The sequence below is a fragment of the Chiloscyllium punctatum genome, chromosome 23, assembly GCF_047496795.1.
Source record: "Chiloscyllium punctatum isolate Juve2018m chromosome 23, sChiPun1.3, whole genome shotgun sequence".
Classification (NCBI taxonomy): Eukaryota; Metazoa; Chordata; class Chondrichthyes; order Orectolobiformes; family Hemiscylliidae; genus Chiloscyllium; species Chiloscyllium punctatum.
The window spans coordinates 83,666,683-83,687,370 of NC_092761.1; the positions used below are offsets into that span (position 1 = coordinate 83,666,683).

The window sequence follows — 20,688 nt, forward strand, 5'->3', positions numbered from 1 at the left end:
CATACACAAGATATGGGTGTGGCTAGCAAGGGCAGGATTTACAGCCCATTTGTCTGTGTGGAGTTTGTAAGTTCTCCCTGCGGTTTCCTCCGGGTGCTCCGGTTTCCTCCCACAGTCCAAAGATGAGCAGGTTAGACGGATTGGCCAATGGGAATTATGGGTTGTGGGATAGGGTGGGGGCTGGCTCTGGTTGGGATGCTCTTCGTTGGTTGGTGCAGACTTAATGGCGTGAGTGGCCTCTTTCCACACTGTCGAGGTTCCATGATTCTATAACAGTGAAGGAACAGCAACACAGTCGGGATGGAGGGATGTGGTCACTGTGGTAAAGGTGTTCCCAAGCAGTTAGGTAGGGACTTGACATCTCTTCTGGGGCTGTATTGTTCCTCCTGCAGAACCCACATTGCCTCCTCATTTCCAACACCTCCTGGGCAACCTATACCACTGCACTTGCTCAGGCATGACACAGCTCTGCACAATTCCCAGGGACACAATGTTGCTCACTGAGCTATACAGTTGTACAGCAGAGAAATGGACCTTGCAGTCCAATCTGTCCACACCAACCAGACATCCCAATCTGACCTAGTCCCATTTAGCCCATAGCCCTCTAAATTCTTCCTATTCATACACCCATCCAGATGCCTTTTAACTGTAGCAGCCTCCACCACTTCCTCTGGTTGCTCATTCCATGCACACCCCACCCATTGTTTGAAAAGGTTATCCCTCAGGTCCCTTTTAAATCTTTCCCCTCTCACCTTAAACCTATCTGCTCTAGTTTTGGACTCCCTACCCTAAGAAAACAAACTTGGCTATTCACTCTATTCATGCCTCTTATGAATTTATCAACCCCAATAAGGTCACCCCTCAATCTCCGATGCTCCATGGAAAAAGGTCTCAGCCTGTAGCTCAAACCTTCCCACCCCAGCAACATCCTTGTCAATGTTTTCTATACCATCTCAAGTTTCACAACATCATTCCTATAGCTGGTCGACCAGAATTGCATGCAGTGTTCCAAAAGTGGCCTCACCAATGTCCTGTAGAGTGACCAGAGGAGAGGTGTAGGTCAGAAGTAACAAGAGGATGCTCCAGTGGAGGCGAAAACCTATGTTCATCCATCTTCAGCAACACTCAATCTATGCATGATTCAGCTTCCTTTCCCTACCAACGACTTGATCCTGCTCTTTAAAATCCTTGGAACATTTTGCAAGATCCTCAGGCACCCCAACCTGCCATCCTGCATACATTACTGGGTCTGCACAAACATATCCTCCTTATTAGGAATAAAATTCAGTCGTGGGCTCAATGAATAAGTGCTCTCCTCCATGGGAGAAAGTGAGGACTGCAGATGCTGGAGATCAGAGCTTAAAAATGTGTTGCTGGAAAAGCGCAGCAGGTCAGGCAGCATCTAAGGAGAAGGAGAATCGACGTTTCGGGCACAAGCCCTTCTTCAGGAATGAGGAGGGTGTGCCAAGCAGGCTAAGATAAAAGGTAGGGAGGAGGGACTTGGGGGAGGGGCGTTGGGAATGCGATAGGTGGAAGGAGGTTAAGGTGAGGGTGATAGGCCGGAGAGGGGGTGGGGGCGGAGAAGAAGATTGCAGGTTAGGAAGGCAGTGCTGAGTCCGAGGGCTGGGACTGAGAAAAGGTGCAGGGAGGGGAAATGAGGAAGCTGGAGAAATCCGCATTCATCCCTTGTGGTTGGAGGGTTCCTAGGCGGAAGATGGGTCGCTCTTCCTCCAGGCGTCGTGTTGCCATGGTCTGGCAATGGAGGAGGCCAAGGACCCGCATGTCCTTGGCAGAGTGGGAGGGGGAGTTAAAGTGTTCAGCCACAGGGCGATTGGGTTGGGACACCTTACTTAAACTAGTATAATAGCAAAATACTGTTGGTTGCTGGAAATCTGAAACAAACACAGAGAATGCTGGAGAAACAGGGATAATGTTTCTAGTTTAGTACTCAAAAATGTTCATTCTATTTTTCTCCCCATAGATGCTGCCAGACCTGTTGAGTTCTCCAGGAATCTGTGTGTTTGATACTTAAACTACTGCCTGCCTGTCCTCAAACTGCGCTGCATGAGAAGGGCAAAATACTGCAGTAGTTTGAAACAGTCTTCTGACCAGGAGACTGACCCACTGTCACCCCTGGCCATCAGGTACATAAGAAGGATTTGTATACTAGAAATGAACTTGTTTGGCCATATTATGTATGCACCTTCTGTAGTCAGCAAATTCTACATTGGACAGCATCATTCCTAAAATGATTCAATGAAGTTTCAATGTAGTGCATTCAAATTGAAGTAATAAATGAACATCTGGTGTCAGAAAGAACTGTGAATATTGTAATTGTTCAGGAGATAAATCCTTTGAATAAATTATACCAAGATGATCTGATTCAATACTTTCATTCAGTGCAAACTGCTTCTAAAATATACTCTTTTGCAGACTAATTGGAAAAGCCAATTCATAGAATCCCTATAGTGGAAGCAGGCCATTCAGCCCATAGTGACCCTCCAAAGAGCATTCCACTTAGACCCACCCCATCTCTATAACCCGATATACCCCAGGGCCAATCCACTGAACCTGCACATCCATGGACTATGGGAAGAAACCAACGCACCTGGAGGAAACCCACACAGACACAGGGAGAACGTACAAACTCCATGGGCAGCACGGTGGCACAGTGGTTAGCACTGCTGCCTCACAGCACCGGAGACCCGGGTTCAATTCCCGCCTCAGGCGACTGACTGTGTGGAGTTTGCATGTTCTCCCTGTGTCTGCGTGGGTTTCCTCCGGGTGCTCCGGTTTCCTCCCACAGTCACAAAGATGTGCAGGTCAGGTGAATTGGCCATGCTAAATTGCCCGTAGTGTTAGGTAAGGGGTAGATGTAGATGTAGGGGTATGGGTGGGTACGCTTCGGCGGGGCGGTGTGGACTTGTTGGGCCGAAGGGCCTGTTTCCACACTGTAAGTAATCTAATCTAATCCACACAGACAGCCATCTGATGGTGGAATCATACCTGGGTCCTGGGCACTGTGAGCCAGCAGTGCTAACCACTGAGCCATTGCGCCGCTCACTAACGCATTATTCATATCAATAATATTTAATAATGTACTTGCTAATACTCTTCTCCTAAACCCACCAAAATAAATTCTTGCCATTGCGTGACCTTGCTGAAAAAACAGCTTTGGTGTAAACCTATGTAACAAATCTCTTATCTTGTATACATTTTCCAACAGATGGAAATTATTCGTTGGGGAGACTTTCAGGGTCAGGTTACAAAACAGAATGCTGTTTGTAACAAGACAGAAAGTCCCAAACTCTGCCAGCAGTAGATGTGTGTAAAACACGTATCAGCTAAACAAAAGAGTGTTTCAGATTTGGAAGAAAAGCCATTGCACAGGCAGAACCAGAACTCTTCATTAGGTCACCTGTGGGAGCTGTTACAAAAAAAAAGCTTTAAATGTTGCCAGGGTTGGGAACTCACAGATAAACAACATCCCTCTCTAACACTACATCTTATTTTTGCTTGTTAGTACAGAACTTGAAATCTTGCTTAAGAGAGCCCTGTTTCTGAAGTTCTACATTTTGCACTTATTGGGACAAACACGAGAATGCCAAATTTCAAATAATCGCAACAATTTATACAGTAAGTATAAATACCGAGGGGCCCATTCTCTGCAAGAGAAAAAGAATATTACCTGGCATGTTTTTGAATTACCTAGGGATGTGAGGAGTCTTAAGTCTCCCATTGCTTTCCCCAGGCTAATGCCTTGGCCAATCAGAGATAATTTTCTAACCAAACATATAAACTCTGACATACAAATTGCTGTGAACATTTGAAATTTGGTATTCTTGCATATGTCCTAATGGATCATGTGTTATACAAAAAGCTTCAGCAGTATGTCTATTTTGTTTTAGAAAAGGATAAAAATAAACCTTGTAACAATTATATCGTGTTGTGTAGGTGGAGATCAGGTTTTCATTCAAAGACCAGCCCAGAAGAACAATACACTGGAAATACTGCCAAAGCCAGACTAAGAACCAGGGGATAGGTGGGACAAATCCAAGGTGTGTAATTTTTGATGTGTTAAGCTTCATAGAATCATTGAACCCCTTAGCTGTGGAAACAGGTCCTTCGGCCCAACAAGCCCATACCGACCCTCCAAAGAGTAATTCACCCAGACCCATTCCCCTACTCTACATTTACCTCAACTCATGCACCTAACCTACACACCCCTAAACACTATGGGCAATTTAGCATGGTCAATTCACCTAACCTGCACATTTTTGGATTGTGGGAGGAAACCCACGCAGACACAGGAAGAATGTGCAAACACAGACAGGCGCCCAAGGTTGGAATCGAACCTGGGTCCCTGGTGCTGTAAGACAGCAGTTGCTAACCACAGAGTCACTGTGCTGCCCAAGCTTGTGACCATGAGATAGTTGGAAGTGGCTTACAATGGACAACCAAATTGCATTGAGGTCTTCCTCCTTCCCATTTGTTTCCTTCTGGATTCCCTCATAATTTCATCTCCATCAGTGACCACTCATTCATCTTCCATTCTGATTCAAAGGCTGAAGCACTGAGGGAATACATAGTCAAATAAATGTGCTTCAAAAATCCATTTCGATGGTTCTGAAGCCCTGTGGGAACTTTGAAGTTTGTGAAGAGATGCTCATTTAAATGAAAATTATTTCTTACTCAAGAAATGAGCTGCGATAGGAGCAGCAATCATGGAGAAAATCAGATGCAAATTTTGAATTTCAGAAATGGGCCAGATTCATCACAGCATCAATATTATAAAAGAGGAAAAAAGGTGAAGTCAATCAGAAAGGAGACAAAGGGGGAGTTTGAAAAAGAGAGCTGCAAAATAGATACTGGCAACTTATCCTCGGACAATGCAACATCCTGAGGATCTGTGGGGTTGTTAATATCCCTGGGGATCTAATCAGACCAATCACTGATTTAAACTAATTTAAAACTTTTGCCAGATAAACAGTATCTTGCATTACATAATTATAGCTACACATGTCCTTTTGTCAATTTGTATCACAAAGTATTAAGAAGTCAAAGAAACATTAATGTGAAATATTTCTGGAACACGGACTCCTAATTACATTTTATATTTTGACAGGCAGGGGTAATATTGGATGAGTTTGTGTGGCATTGAGATGAGATCCTAAAGGGGGCGCTGTTTGGCATCTTTTGATGGCTACAGTGACCTGGCATCTTTCACAAAGTCGATTAGCAAATTTCCTACCTTTACATCAAATAATTTGAAAACGGTAAAAAATGTCTGTGATGGATGTTGACAGTAAAAAAAAAGTCAATTAATCCTTAAGTTGCAAGTTTTTGAACACCTGAACAGGATGTTTCACTGGGTGAACACACACTGGTTATTGTGGACTAGTTCTATACCAAGCAGGAACTCAGAGATTTATACTTGTGTTTTGCCTGGTTGGATCATGTGGACTGAGGTTGGTACAATACAAGGAATGAGAGGAAAGAGGGATGAAAGAAAGATGGATGGAGGTAGGAAAGAAGGGAGGAAGAGAATGAGGGAAGAAGGAATGAAACATTAGAGAGATGTAGGCAGTGTGGAAGGGAACTAATTGAAGGAATATAAATTTGAGACCAGAGTAGAGGGAGGGCAGAATCACCCCCAACTTCTAACTCCGCACCCAGGGATGAATATTTTGCAGTTTAGATTTACACATGTAGTGAAGAAAGTACCTGTTGTAAATAGATTTGGAACTAAACAAGATTCAGGAGATGTCAAACTTGTGCAGGAGATTAAAAGCAAAGGTAATGTCCCTCGAAGAGTTAATGCCAAGGATAACAGATCATTTTTGCAAGCTCTAACGTGACTGTGCAGCAGGAACAAAAACAATTCTTTCTCATAATGCGTTCAGTTATTTTGAACATAATGGGGCTGGAAATTGCATTCCATTTTACCACAGACAGTGTGCGTTCTGGGTGAGAGTGGGGGAGGGGGGGGAGTTATCAGTGTATTGTCGATCGCTGTGCATCATTCCTGATGATGTTCATCTCTCCTACTTTGTGCCACAGATAAGGCAAACAGAAGAAGGGTGACGATCGGAGCAAGGATGATATTGCAATAAAACAGGCAAAACAATGATTTCCATCTACATTAATATGTATGAAACCAGGCTACCGATTTCTATTGGTGTTAAACAATACTCCCCTCACATGCAGCAGACAGACACACACTCTTTCCCATCTCAAAGAGATTATATTTGCATTGGAAATCAACCGTCCTCTACAGACAGGCCTCAGGGAAACGGTGCAGCTGCATGGGCTGTTGCTATGTCAGCTGAAAGTAACACTGAAGGAAGAAAGGTTTAACACAGTCCAATAAGGCACTATTTATTCAGATAGATCCGGACATGGGTAGAACCTCCTGTGCAAAATAAAAACTTTGCTGTGCTCGAACTATGTCATAGGGTCATAGAGATGTACAGCACGGAAACAGACCCTTCAGTCCAAAAGGTCCATGGTGACCAGATATTCCAACCTAATCTAGTCCCACCTTCCAGCACCCGGCCCATATCCCTCCAAAGCCTTCCTATTCATATTCCCATCCAGATGCCTTTTAATGTTGTAATTGTACCAGCCTCCGCTACTTCTTCTGGCAGTTCATTCCACACACGCACCACCCTCTGCATGAAAACATTGCCCCTTAGGTCTCTTTTATATCTTCCCCCTCTCACCCTAAACCTATGCCCTCTAGTTCTGGTCTCCCCCACCCCAGGGAAGAGACCTTGTCTATTTACCTTATCCATGCGCCTTCTGATTTTATAAGCTTCTATAAGATCACCTCACAGCCTCTGACGCTCCAGGGAAAACAGGCTTAGCTCAAATCTACAAACCCTGGCAACATCCTCGTAAATCTTTTCTGAACCCTTTCAGGTTTCACAACATTTTTCCGATAGGAAGGAGACCAGAATTGCACGCAATATTCAAAAAGTGGTCTAGCCAATGTCCTGTACAGCTGTAACATGACCTCCCAATTCCTGTATCTAATTTTGTCATATGTAAATTTACTAACTGTACCTCTTATGCTTGCATCCAATATATGTTTATATAAATGATGTGGTCCTCGCTTTGGGACAGACCGGGCTTCTCGTCATTTTTATCAACCTGCTCAGAAACATGTCTGTACTCAATATTCTGTCCAATAAAGGAAAACATACCAAACACCACCCTCAGTATCCTATCTACCTGCGACTCCACTTTCAAGGAGCTATGAACCTGCACCGAAGGTCTTTTTGCTCAGCAACACTCCCTAGGACCTTACCATTAAGTGTATAAGTTCTGCTAAGATTTGCTTTCCCAAAATGCAGCACCTCGCATTTATCTAAATTAAACTCCATCTACCACTCCTCAGCCCATTGACCCATTTGATCAAGATCCCGTTGTAATCTGAGGTAACCTTCTTTGCTGTCCACTACACCTCTAATTTTGTCATCTGTAAATTTACTAACTGTACCTCTTATGCTTGCATCCAAACTGTTTATATAAATGATGTGGTCCGCGCTTTGGGACATACCGGGCTTCTCGTCATTTTAATCAACCTGCTCAGAAACATGTCTGGGTTTCCTCTGGGTACCCCAGTTTCCTCCCCAAGATGTGCAGGCTAGGTGGATTGGCCATGCTAAATTGCCCATAGTGTCCAGAGATGCGCAGGCTCGGTGGGTTAACCATGGGAAATGCAGGGTAGGGGAATGGGTCTGGGTGGGCTGCTCTATGGATGGTCAGTTTGGACTTGATGGGCCACATGGCCTACTTCCACACTGTAGGGATTCTGTGATTCATATGGTTGACCAGGAATCTTATGATCTGATTTGTGCTGGAAGGATTGAGAAGTTGATACTTAACTATATGTTATGAACATACCCTCATTGACCATTAAACTCTGGTGGGGCCAAAGCTTCTGGCTCAGGGTGAGGTGGACATTACCCATTGCAAGACAAGTCCTCCTAACTCTGGGCTACACAATAAAATATATATGGAGTGGAGTGTCTTACTATGCAACAAACGAAAGAATGAGTAGACAAATATAGGAGACATTATGATGTAATGGGTAGCATTCTTTCCTATGGGCTAGACACTTCAGATTGAGTCCCAGGGCAGGTCCTGTTGGCCAGTGAAGGTACATCCATAATGTGGCCAAACAATTAATTCTCAGCCTGCAAATACTTCCAATGATCCTGATGGCAGCTGATAAGAGTCAAGGTTAGAGTGGCGCTGGAAAAACATAGCAGGTCAGCCAGCATCCAAGGAGCAGAAAAATCGAAGTTTCGGACAAAAGTCCTTCATCAGGAATGAACCTGCTGGAAAGGCACCACTCTAATCTTGACTCTGATCTCCAGCATCTGCAGGACTCACTTTCGCCCGGCAGCTGGTAAGAGTGGAGCCATCCTACAGAAGGCAACTTCTTGTTACAATTACACAGGCTCTTGGTGAGCCCATGCCTGAAGTATTGTATGGAGTTTTGGTCCCCTTACCTGAGGAAGGATGTTCTGGTTATCAATGTAATGTGACAATGAGTTAACAGGCTAACTCCTGGAATGGCAAGACTAACATATGAAGAGAGACTTGATGGGTTCAGACTGTACTCAATAGGCTTTATTGGCCAGTGCACAGAGTAATAGTGTTGGGAGGTCATGTTGTGGTTGCACACGGCATTGGTTATGTCACTTTTGGAATACTGCATTCACTTCTGGTCTTTCTGCTGTAAGAAGTTTGTTGTGAAACTTGAAAGGGTTCAGAAAAGATTTCCAAGGGGGTTGCCAGGGTTAGAGGGTTTGAGCTATAGGGAGAAGCTGAATAGGCTGGGGCTATTTTCCCTAGAGATTTGGAAGCTGAGGGGTGACCTTATAGAGGTTTATAAAATCATGAGGGGCATGGATAGGGTGAATAGCCAAGGTTATTTTTCCAGAGTAAGGGAGTCCAAAACTAGAGAGCATAGGTTTAAGGAGAGAGGAAAATGAGTTAAAAGGGATCTGGGGCAATTTTTTCACACAGAGGGTGGTGCGTGTATGGAATGAGCTGCCAGAGGAAGTGGTGGAGGCTGGTAAAATTACAACATTTACAAGGCATCTGAATGGGTACATGAACAGGAAAGGTTCAGAGGGATTTGGGACATATGCTGGCAAATGGAACTAGATTAATTTATGATATCTGGTTGGCGTCTTCCAGTTGGACCAAAGGGTCTGTTTCATTGCTATATAACTGTATGATTCTAAGTAGCCTTTAAGCTATGTCTTAATGCACGAGTGAGTGGTGAGTGGTGAAGAGGTTTTAGAAAGGGAATTTCAGGGCTGAAGTCACAGTTCCCATCAGTGGAGTGAACTCAATAAGTGGCCTTTACAGTACTCGTTTAAACTTACTGACTGTGCTGTGCAATGGACTTGACACCTCAAACTACTGACTTAGAAGTCAGAGAACTACCAACTGGGCTGAATAAAGCCAATAAATGATGCAGTTATTAAAAAAGAACACACACAAAAACGTGTAAACTGCCATTTTAAGAATCCTTCTGCCAATATACGAAACCTGGGAGTGATCCTTTGCGAGCGCATCCAGCCAAAAAACACGATGCAATCAAATTCCAATGGATTACTATTCAATCACACGTTGTGATTCATTGCTTTAGGTGGCTTACTCGTATGAGATTTGAGCAAATTCAATTCTATTCAAACTCCCCTGTTCAATGTGAGTTGATGCAGCTGCTTTATAGAATATGCAGTGATGGTGATTGCAATCTGACTTGGGAGCAAAGAGATTTCAGGATGTTCAAAAGACTTCAGTAAGAACTCAGCAGCTCATACCAGTATTATTCATCTTTTAATGGCAATGGGAAATTATAACACCAGGAACAAACAAACAGAATATAATGTCTTTTTTTAAAGAAAATGAGGATTGTTGTAAACACACAGTAAGTAAGTCAACAATCAAAAGAAAGGAAACAATTGGTTAATATTTGGTTTGGAGACCATATTTGGAGCAGATAAAGACTGGGGAGAAATAACTACATTTGAAATTTAATTGTATTTCAACTAATGCGATTTAAAAAAAAATTCTGGTTTACAATTTTCCCCGTAGTGGGGATACAGCTGTTTAAGACATTCTTAAAGAATGTGCCTCGGCTGGTGCTAATATTTCCTTCGGCATCAACTTTCATTTGATAATATGCTATTGTGCTAAAGGCGCTGTATAACTATAAGTTGTTGTTGTTGTTGTAATTAAATCGTACATGTTCCTTGAACAGAGAAACGTAGGAATTAGGAGCAGGAATAGGCAGCTCTTTGAACCCGCTCTGTCATTCAACATGGTCATGGCTGATCTTGTCATGGTCTGAACTCTTCACTCCTGCCTGCTCCCCATTGCCCTTTTTTCTGCTTTTCATCAGAAACATACCTATTTCTTTCTTGAATCTGTTGATTGATTCTGCCTCCACTGCACTCCAGTGAAGCCTTAATTCCAGGCCTTTCTAACCTGTCTCTTAACCTGCTCAACGACAAAATCAGATGCATAATATGGCCCTTATCATTCTTTTGATTTGTCTCATATCTCCATCAGGTTATCCAATGATATTCAGGCCTAATAAAGCCTAGCAAAAAGAATACTGATAAAATGTGCCTGTCCAATCAGTACTGTTTGCTGTAGATGCAGCCAAGATAGTTGTCTGTTATAAATAATGTGGATGTGTGTGTGTGATCATCTTTAGACGGGCTGTTTACTTTGGTGCATACATTCCCCACACTTACAGCAATGTGGTCGATTCTGAACTGCCCTTTGATATAGGCTAGTGAGCCACTCAGTTCAAAGGCAATTAGATTTGGGAAACAAATTGCCAATCACACTCCCACATCTCATGAAAGGATAAAGGGGGAAAAAGCTCACTATTCCTAACATTACTAATCAGTGCAATCAAGCCTTTTTAATCACACCTCCACTGTATGGGACCCCAGTCTGCAGCTGTCCTTTTACTTGCTTGCTGTTTATCCCGGGTTAAAACTGATGTTCAAATGTGCCAGAAATATTAAAAGTTAAGTGTGGCTTAAGTCATTTCTCAGCAGTGTAAGCACAAACATTACCAATCACATTGAATATTGTTATTATTTAAATGTAGTCAATGCCAGGTGAAAGGTAATATTGCATTATACTGAAAAAGATCTAGGCAGTGTGCTGATCAATTATTTTGCATCAAGGGGACAAAACCCTTCATATTAATTTTCAGTCAAGCTGTACCAACACGTCACATTTGCACTCATTTCCTACTGTCTAAACTCTATTATGTTGTCACGTCTTTGTAACACTTTTATGTCAACCTTTTCCATTGTAAGTTACTGTATCCAAATGGATCATGGAGACTGCCTACAGATGTATTCACACTGTAATTACACTTCCCATGATAGTACTTCAGCTAATGACTCCTGTTATAGCTGATCTACTGAATTTGATTCATGTGCATCATGCTTTGTGACCCTCCCCAGCAACCACCTCCATCTGCAATAATGTGGCCCATGAATTAATTGTACCTTCAAAACAAATGAAAAATAAACTCTTGGTCAATTCAGAAAAAAAGCATTGGAGGCAATCTCTCACTAACCATCTAAAGGATCCAGGAACAAATTCTCTGAGCATGCTAAGGGAATGGTTGTGAGGGAAAAAGTGGGGAGTGGCTTTTTAACGTACAGATTGGGGTGACGGATGGATAAAATGCAGCCAGAGATTTACCCACCTTTTCCCCTGAGTTTTCTATTGTGATTATAGCCAAGTAATGCTGGTGAAGCAGGATCAGACACTAGGGAATTTCCCATCTATATCTCCTAACAAGTGAGGAGACAAAATAACTGCACAATTTCTAAATGGTCCCAAATAATGTTTTATATTCAGGTGTTACAACGTTCCTTATTATTTGTTAGAATTGTCCCAGCAATTTGTCCCAGCTCTCTGCATCTTTATCGGAGCCTTGTGGTATGGATTATGAACCTGGAAAGACTCATGCTCTACAACATTGTTTCAAAGATTTTAGCAAAGAACTTTCAGTGGCACTGCCCTGTAAATTTATGGACATTAAATGTCACCTGTCAGATATGAGCTCTTTCCATCTCATGTCAAGATTTGATTATAGCCTTTTTTTTCACATTCAGAATTTTTAAGATCAACACAAATCCTGGCTGGGATGCTCATTAGCGGCTCAGTATGGATTCAATGGGCTGAATGGTCTGCTTCCATACTGTAGTGGGTTCAATGATTCTATGTAGGCCGCACCAGGAAAGGAAGACAGATTTCCTTTCCTGAAGGACATGGGAACCTGATTTTCTTATAAAAACAACAATTGATTATTGCCACCATTAGGCTAGATTTTAGTTCCATATTTTTATTGACTTCAAATTTCACCATCTGTCTTGGTAGGATGTAAACCCACACACCTAGAAGATTAATGTGTGATCTGGATTACTAATCCAGTGACATTACCATTAGACCATCCTATCCCATAGGACTCATGGCCTTGCAAGTTGACCTTTTGTGCAGCAGTTTGTCAAAAGCTTTTTAAAACATCCATCTATGACGTATTAACAGAGTTGCCTTCCTCTGTGAGTTGTCAATTTTGGGGTTAGGTATTTCCAGGAGTTGTTTCCTTCTTCCACCCAGCATGTCCATCTTCACAATGCTATTCCTACCCAACCAATTGAAAATCAAATAGATTGGGAAATCCTTGACTATCAGTCCACCAAGGTAAAAACAATGACTGCAGATGCTGAAAACCAAATACTGGATTAGTGGTGCCGGAAGAGCACAGCAGTTCAGGCAGCATCCAACGAGCAGCGAAATCGACGTTTCGGGCAAAAGCCCTTCATCATGAAGGGCTTTTGCCCGAAACGTCGATTTCGCTGCTCGTTGGATGCTGCCTGAACTGCTGTGCTCTTTCAGCACCACTAATCCAGTATCAGTCCACCATGCCAAGTCTGATTTTTTTCTATTTCATGGCACCTGGCTGGACCAGTATTTATTGTTTTAAATCCGAAAACTCTCTTTGGAACTACATGGAGACTAGTTTCCAATTCCCTGAAGCGCCGGGCAGAACTAGAGGGTTGGAAACCTAACTTAATTCATTAACTCAGTAAACATCTTAAAGAATTCAACTAGCTTGGTGAGGCACACCCTCTTTTTCCAGTGACCTTCTGTTTACCAAAAAATTCTACCTTTGCAAGAGATGTTCCAAACAGGAGCACCTATTTGCAAACACTTTTCATAGAATCCCTACATTGTGGAAACCAGCCGTTCAGCCCATTGAGTTCACACAAACCCTCCAAAGAACATCCCCCAACCAGATCCATCCTATCCCTGTAACCCCATATTCCCCATGACCAACCCATCTAACCTGCACATCTTTGGACTGTGGGAGGGAACCAGAGGACACCCACAGGAGATAACCCAAATGTGCAAAGTCCACACAGACAATTGCCTGTGGGGGAATGGAACCTAGATCCCTGGCACTGTGAGGTGTCAGTGCTAACCACTGAGCCACCATGCCATCCACTTTTAGTATACAAATGTAGGAGAGAAGGCGGTCACAAATATCCAGCCACAGCAAAAACATTCTAATTCCTGTTCTCTGAAACTCACATTGCTTGCTGCGAAATTGACTCGAGCTTCTTTCATTAGTCCTCTGGGCAGTTCCTAGCTCTTACACAAAGCTGCGGCTCTAGTTACCCATTGATTGGCTTTAGTCTATGAAAAGAGATCCTTATTTAACTAACTCCTGTGGGAGTGCTCTGAAATGTTCAGCTTTGTACTGGATTACTAGAATGCTAAGCAAAAAGAGATGTGCCTTACATTTTACAGGATAGTCTTCAAACAGTAAACAAGTATACTTACAGCAAGGTCATAAACTCCTTCTGTGAAGGAAATTATTACAGAACCTCCTTAGAATTCTGTCTATTGTGTGGCATCTTGTCAAATAGCATTCCAAAAATCTAAGCAGGCTGTGTCAACTGGACATCCCTTCATCCTAAACAACAGTAGATTCAGGAGAGATTTAGCTGTTTCGTATTCATTCATGGGACATGGGTGTCACTGACTGTACCAATATTTATTGCTAATCTCTAACCAGCCCATGATCTGCATGGCTCTTTAGGACTGGAAACCCATTTTCAGAAATTATTTAACAGTCAACCCTATTGCTGTGGTTTGGAGTTGCACATAGACCAGCCCACGTAAGGATAGTAGATTTCCCTTTTCTAAGAGACATGATTGAACTAAATAGCTTCTTATCAACAACTAACACAATTGCTATTAGACCAGCTTTTTATTGAATGCAAATTTCACCATTTTCCATGATAGGATTTGAACCCCTACTCTCATTAGCCTGAGAGTCTGGAATACTTATCCACTGCCCCACCACCTCCCAGTATATTGGATAGGTGGCACAGATTGAGCCATTCAAACAGTCCATGCTGATGTATATGGTCCACTTGAGCCTTCTCCCAGAGTTAGCCACATTTGAGAGGCTGCAGACACATTTGTTATCAGGCAGCTTACAGCAATGGGCTTCCTTCCCTAAAGGGCATGAGTGAATCCATTGGATTATTTCTGCTAATCTGGAAGGGCGCATGGTCATTGTTGAGTGATAGCCCTGAAATGTGATGAATTTATCAAAAGTCCACCTGTTGTAATCAGTAACTACTGTAGTGATGGAAAGTTGAATACAATGTTTGGCAATGGCATTGAAAAGAAGGAGGCACTTGCAATCCCATCAATCTTTTGTTGTGTTGATTTGGGAAAGGAGGACATTGTTGCTCAAGGCTACCATTTACTGCCTGTTTCTAGACACCCTGGCGTCCAGAACCTGAATCAGGAGAAGATAAACTAAAGTTGATGGTTGTTGGTTTGCCTCTGCAGACTAAAGAAGGGAAGTGTTTAGATTAAAATAAAGCTGTAAATTATAACAAACTGTTAAACTGAGAAATGAATACTCCTGGCACTAAAGATTGTCAGGATGTTTCCAACTTCAGAGATTCTGGTGGGACTAAGGGGCAGATAACTTTGGAAGATGCTCCTCCCCACAGGGAGGTCAGTGCCTTGAATTGCTTATTAAGACTGGATTGTTAAACTGTTATATAAACACTCCTGGCACTAAAAGCCATCTACCCAGGTGAGCCAAACAAGACTACCAATACTTTACTGTTTAGTCATCTTCTTTGTAGCCTGGGGCAGCCCTGTGGTGAAACTGGGTCCAGCCTGTCCTCTGAATACTCAGAGCAAAGACTATATGTATACTTGGTTCAGTGAGATGCTTTGAATAGAGTTGGAAAACGTATTCATGCCCCTGGGCAATGCCAAGGGCAAAGTGTTGGAAATTCAGAACAAACATATTATAGACCCGGTCTAGAGCTCCAACTGCTCCATCTCTCTGCATTAATTCTTTATTGATTTTGTTTTGTTTTTGAATTCTGTAATTGGTGTTATATAAAGTAAAATATTTTGTTTTATTGGGGAAAGGTGGGTCATGCACTTTACCCTGACTGCACCCCTCACCCATATCGTGCAGGTTTTCTGTATTCCTTCCATTCAGTAGAACCAATAGCCCCAGGCAAAGGACTCTGTGAAGCACTAACTCAACTGTGAAATGGAACTACACACACAACTATAAATATTATTATTATCGGTCATTCTTGACTGTTCTAATTTTCAAATTAATAAGCACAAGTCGATCTTTTGCAAAGTCATAGAGTCCATAAGACTGTAAAAAATAGGAGCAGAAATTAAGCCATTCAGCCTATTGAGTCTGCTCTGCCATTCAATCATGGCTGATAAGTTTCTCAGCCCCATACTCCAACTTTCTCCCCGTAACCCTTGATCCCCTTGATACTCAAGAACCTATCTATCTCAGTCTTAAATATATTCAATGGTCTGGCCTCCACAGCCTTCTGTGGCAATGAATTCCATAGATTCCCCACCCTCTGGCTGAAGAAGTTTCTCCTTATCTATATTCTAAAAGGTCTTCCCTTTACTCTGAGGCAATGTCCTCGGGTCCTAGTCTCTCCTACCAATGGAAACAGCTTCCCAGCATCACCTCTGACCAGGTCATTCAGTATTCAGTATGTTTTGATTAGATTCCCCCTCATTGTTCTAAATGCACTGAGTATAGGCCCAGAGTCCTGAAATGTTCCTTATAGGTTAAGCTCTTATTCCTGGGATCATTCTCGTGAATCTCCTCTGAACACGCTCCAGGGTCAGTCCATCCTTTCTGAGATATGGGGCCCCAAACTGCACATAATATTCCTAATGTGGCCTGACCAAAGCCTTATAGAGCCTCAGAAGCACATCCCTGCTTTTATATTCAAGTCTTCTCAAAATAAATGCCATCATTGCATTTGCCTTCCTAACTACTGACTCAACCTGCAAGTTTACCTTGAGAGAATCCTGGACTAGGACTCCCAAGTCTCTTTGCACTTCAGACTTCTGAATCTTTTTCCCCATTTTGAAAACAGTCCATGCCTCCATTCTTCCTACCAAAGTCATGACCTCACCCGATCCCACATTGTACTCGATCTGCTACTTCTTTGCCCACTCTCCTAAGCTGTCCAAATCCTTCTGCAGCCTCCCCTGTCCCTCTACCTACTTTTGTATTGTCGGCAGACTTAGTCAGAATGCCCTCAGTTTCTTCATTTAGATTGTTAACATACAATGTGAAACATTGTGGTCCCAACACTGAGCCTTGCAAATCTCCACTTGCCATTGACTACCATCCTGAGAAAGACCCTTTTATCCTCATATAGTCAGAGATCTACAGCACGGAAACAGATCCTTTAGTCCAACTTGTCCTCGCTGCCCAGATATCCTAAATTAATCTAATCCCATTTGCCAGAATTTGTCCCTATATCCCTCGAAACCCTTCTTATTCCTGTACCCACCCAGATACCTTATAAATGTTGTAATTGTACCAGCCTCCACCACGTCCTCTGGCAGCTCATTCCATACACACACCAACCTCTGCATGAGAAAGGTGCTGCTCAGGTCCCTTTTATATCTTTCCCTCCTCACCTTAACCCTATGCCCTCTAGGTTTGGACTCCACTACCCCGGGGAAAAGACCTTATCTATTCACCCTATCCATGCCCTTCACGATTTTATAAACTTCTATAAGGTCAGCCCTCAGCGTTCAACACTCAAGGGAAAATACCCGGCCTGGTCAGCTTCTCCCTAGAGCTCAAACCCTTCAACCCTGGCAACATTCTTGTAAAACTTTTCTGAACCCTTCCAAGTGTTTTGCTTGCAACAGTCCTTTGCTGGAACAGCTGGAATATTCTGAGGTATGCTAAAAGGCCAGAACCCTGATTTTAACACTGGTTGTGATGTGCTTGCAGAGGGTTAAACTCAACCAACTGACCAGGGGCCCTATTAACTCCAGGTCTCATTTAAGTGGAACCAGATACAATCCTGTCTCTCATCCAGAGTCAATGGTTGGTGTGTGTGAATAAGGCAGCAGCTAGAGCCCTGGAGCCAGACATTTCCACGGAAACAAAAGAACGGGAGTAGGAGTGGAGTGGGCTGTTTATGTGTGTTGGGGGTGTGTTGCTGGAAAAGCACAGCATCCTGATGAAGGGCTCTGGCCCAAAATGTCGATTTTCCTGCTCCTTGGATGCTGCCTGACTTGCTGTGCTTTTCTAGCAACACACTCTCAACTCTGATCTCCAGCATCAGCAGACCTCACTTTCTCTTGTGTGTGTTGGGGGCTTGTTTTGCACTTTGGTGGTGCAGGAATTGCAAACATGAAAAGAGTGGGTTGAGGTTTATAAAGAAGGGTGAGAGTTTTGCAAGTGTTGCTTAAACATGAGTCAGTGTCGAACAGTGTGGTGCTGGAAAAGCACAGCTGATCAGGCAGCATCCGAGAAGCAGGGGAATATGTGCTTCAGGCATTAGCCCTTCATCAGGAATGAGGCTTGTGGGCCAAGGGGGCTGAGAGATACATGGAAGGGGGGGTGGAGCTGGGGGGGAAGGTAGTTGGGAATACGATAGGTCGATGAAGGTGGGGGTGAAAGTGATAGGTCAGAGAGGAAGGTGGAGCAGATAGGTGGGAAGGAAAATGGGCAGGTAGGACCATTCATGAGGGCAGTGCAAAGTTGGAAGGTTGGGACTGGGATAAAGTAGGGGGAGGGAAAATGGGGAAACTGGTGACATGAATCAATGCAGTTCAGTGGACACAGAGATGGCTGGGGAATTGGACTTGGTGCCTAGAGGACTTAAATCATCAAAAAACTTTGAAAAAGCAGAAGATAGAAGGTGTGAGACCAACAAGGAGAACAGACAGGAGCAAATTACTGCAGGTGCTGGAGTCTGTACTGAAAATGATGAAGAGCCATCTAGACTTGAAACGTTAGCTTGTTTTCTCGCCGTGGATGCTGCCTGACCTTCTGTGATCTGTAGCATTTTTTTGTTTTCAGGAGAACTGCCATGTCTAGAAGTGAAAAAGGAACAAAGTGAGGATGTAATTGAATTTTGAGGAAGGGGTTAATCTGAGGGAGGATTACATGTCCTAATAGTATACAATTGTCACCAGCAAGGGATGTGTTAGTGGTTGTAATTCACCCTGCATTTGTGTACATTGGTACAATGTTATCACACTGTTGGCATAGCCAGTCTGTCAGTTTGATCTGTGCTGGCCTCATCCCCACTCATAACTGCTTAGAAAAGCTAAAGAAAGGGTGCAAATGAGCAAGGACAATGAGAGAGAAACTTTTTCAAACAGTGTACAGAATGCACTGCCTGGAAATGTGGTGCAGGCAGTTTCAATTGAAGCTTTCAAGAGGGTATTGGATAATTATTTGGATAGACACAGTGTACAGAAAAATGGGAAAAGGCAGGAGATTGGCAAAGGTGATAGAATCATGCAGGCACAATGGGGCTGAATATCCTCATTCTGCACTGTAATGATTCTGTGATTTGTGGGAAGAGGGTTGTTGGGGGGGGGGGGGGGAAGAAGAAAATTATCATCAACAGAAACAAGTATCATCAATGATTGGCATGGTGTGAGCAGCAGGGTGGTTAATTGACTGTGGTCAAGAGAGAGAAACTTAGGGACCAGATCTTCCTGTTCCAGATGGAGTTTTCAGAAGGAGATACAACTTACTGATTCTGCCCTCATCAGCACCTTTAACTCCTTTACAATGGAGCTTCAGCGAACGTGAGATGTGGCAGTCCCAACTTTTAAAAAAAGGGAGTATAGCCACTGAGGAGGCAATAGCCTAGTGGAATTATCACTAGACTATTAATCCAGGAAACCCAGGTAATGTTCTGGGGGCCTGGGTTCAAACCCCACTGTGGCAGATAGTGGAAACTGAATTCAATACATAATTGAATGATCAGGAAATCTCATTCTTACCTGATCTGGAAGGCCCTGCATTTGATTTTCAGAATGTGAAATACTTCAGTTGAATCCACAAATGTGAATATTACAAGGGAGACAGAAAAACAGGTTAAAATTGCATCCTTGTATGTGACTCCAGGCCATGGCAATGTGGTTGACTACTCCCCTGGGAAAGTAGCAATAAATGCTGACCTAATCAGAGACACCTACATCCTGGTAAATGATTTTTTTTTTCAAAACTTCAAGAGGGAAAATCCTTTCAATTTTAACAAACCTCTCCTCTGCCTGAAGCATGGGTGATTTTGATTGGTTAGGAAATGCAAGTCCAATAAGGATTTGATAAATGGCAAAACTGCTAGAAATACAATACCCAGCGCATTCCACTTTCATCAGGCACAAAGGATTAAAATTGCCACACAGCAACCTGTTGGACCTTTCCACCAACTCTTCACTGCCATAACTTTTAGTGTAATTGGTGAACATGGTTTCTTGAACCAATCAAGTTCTTCACAGGAGGGCCCGCAGTTGATTTGCAGAATGTAACACATTTCAATTGACTCCACAGATGAGAATATAACAAGGCAAAAAGAAAAACAGGTTAAAATTGCAGTGCACACATCTTATTCAAACTTTGGCATCAAACTTCTTTCTCCTGACAGTATCAATATCCGAGGAATCATGTGTCATTTCTTCACATGTCCTATGCCAAAGCCTGAATAGAGATGAAAGCACTTGCGATAATTGTATTGCATACTTATTCTTTAACATTGATAATCCAATTGAGGGAAAAGTTTATCAACAAGGCCAATTTGAGAGACAAGGGATTTTAATGATGGGTGTAGGTAATTAATTGTGTTCTGGTAATTAATTGCTGGGATGGTCTGCCTACTTCTCTGCCCTTGCTGCTGTGTATGTGCAGCTGAATTAAAAAGGCAGTAATGTTATTAGCACACAGGAAATTACTGCTGAATGGGCTTTGTTCTAATTCACTACCAGAGGATTAATAAAGAAAGGTTTGCGCTTGATAAGCCACCTTGAGAATCAAGAAGTATTAAAGTGGATTTCAGTGCACTTGCTCTCTCTGCCTGAGGGGGCCCCCTAGGCTGGAACTGGACTGGCAAGGACTGAGGGGAGTGGACTGTAGATCCAGCCTGGAGATCTGAAGATGGAAATGAACTGGAAACCCAAACAACAGGACACAAGAGGCAAGGAAACAAGTGCAAAAACGGAATTCTGTTTTGTTCAGCTCCACAGTTGGATGGATGGGATACGGTCAATCAGTGGGTTTGCACC

The 20,688-nt window shown here is 42.9% G+C and overlaps 1 protein-coding gene across 1 annotated transcript in view; it reads right to left on the minus strand.

Moving 5' to 3' along the window:
• dscaml1 (Down syndrome cell adhesion molecule like 1) overlaps positions 1–20,688 on the minus strand; it is a 584,291-nt gene that overhangs the window by 36,192 nt on the left and 527,411 nt on the right. The window lies entirely within an intron of this gene.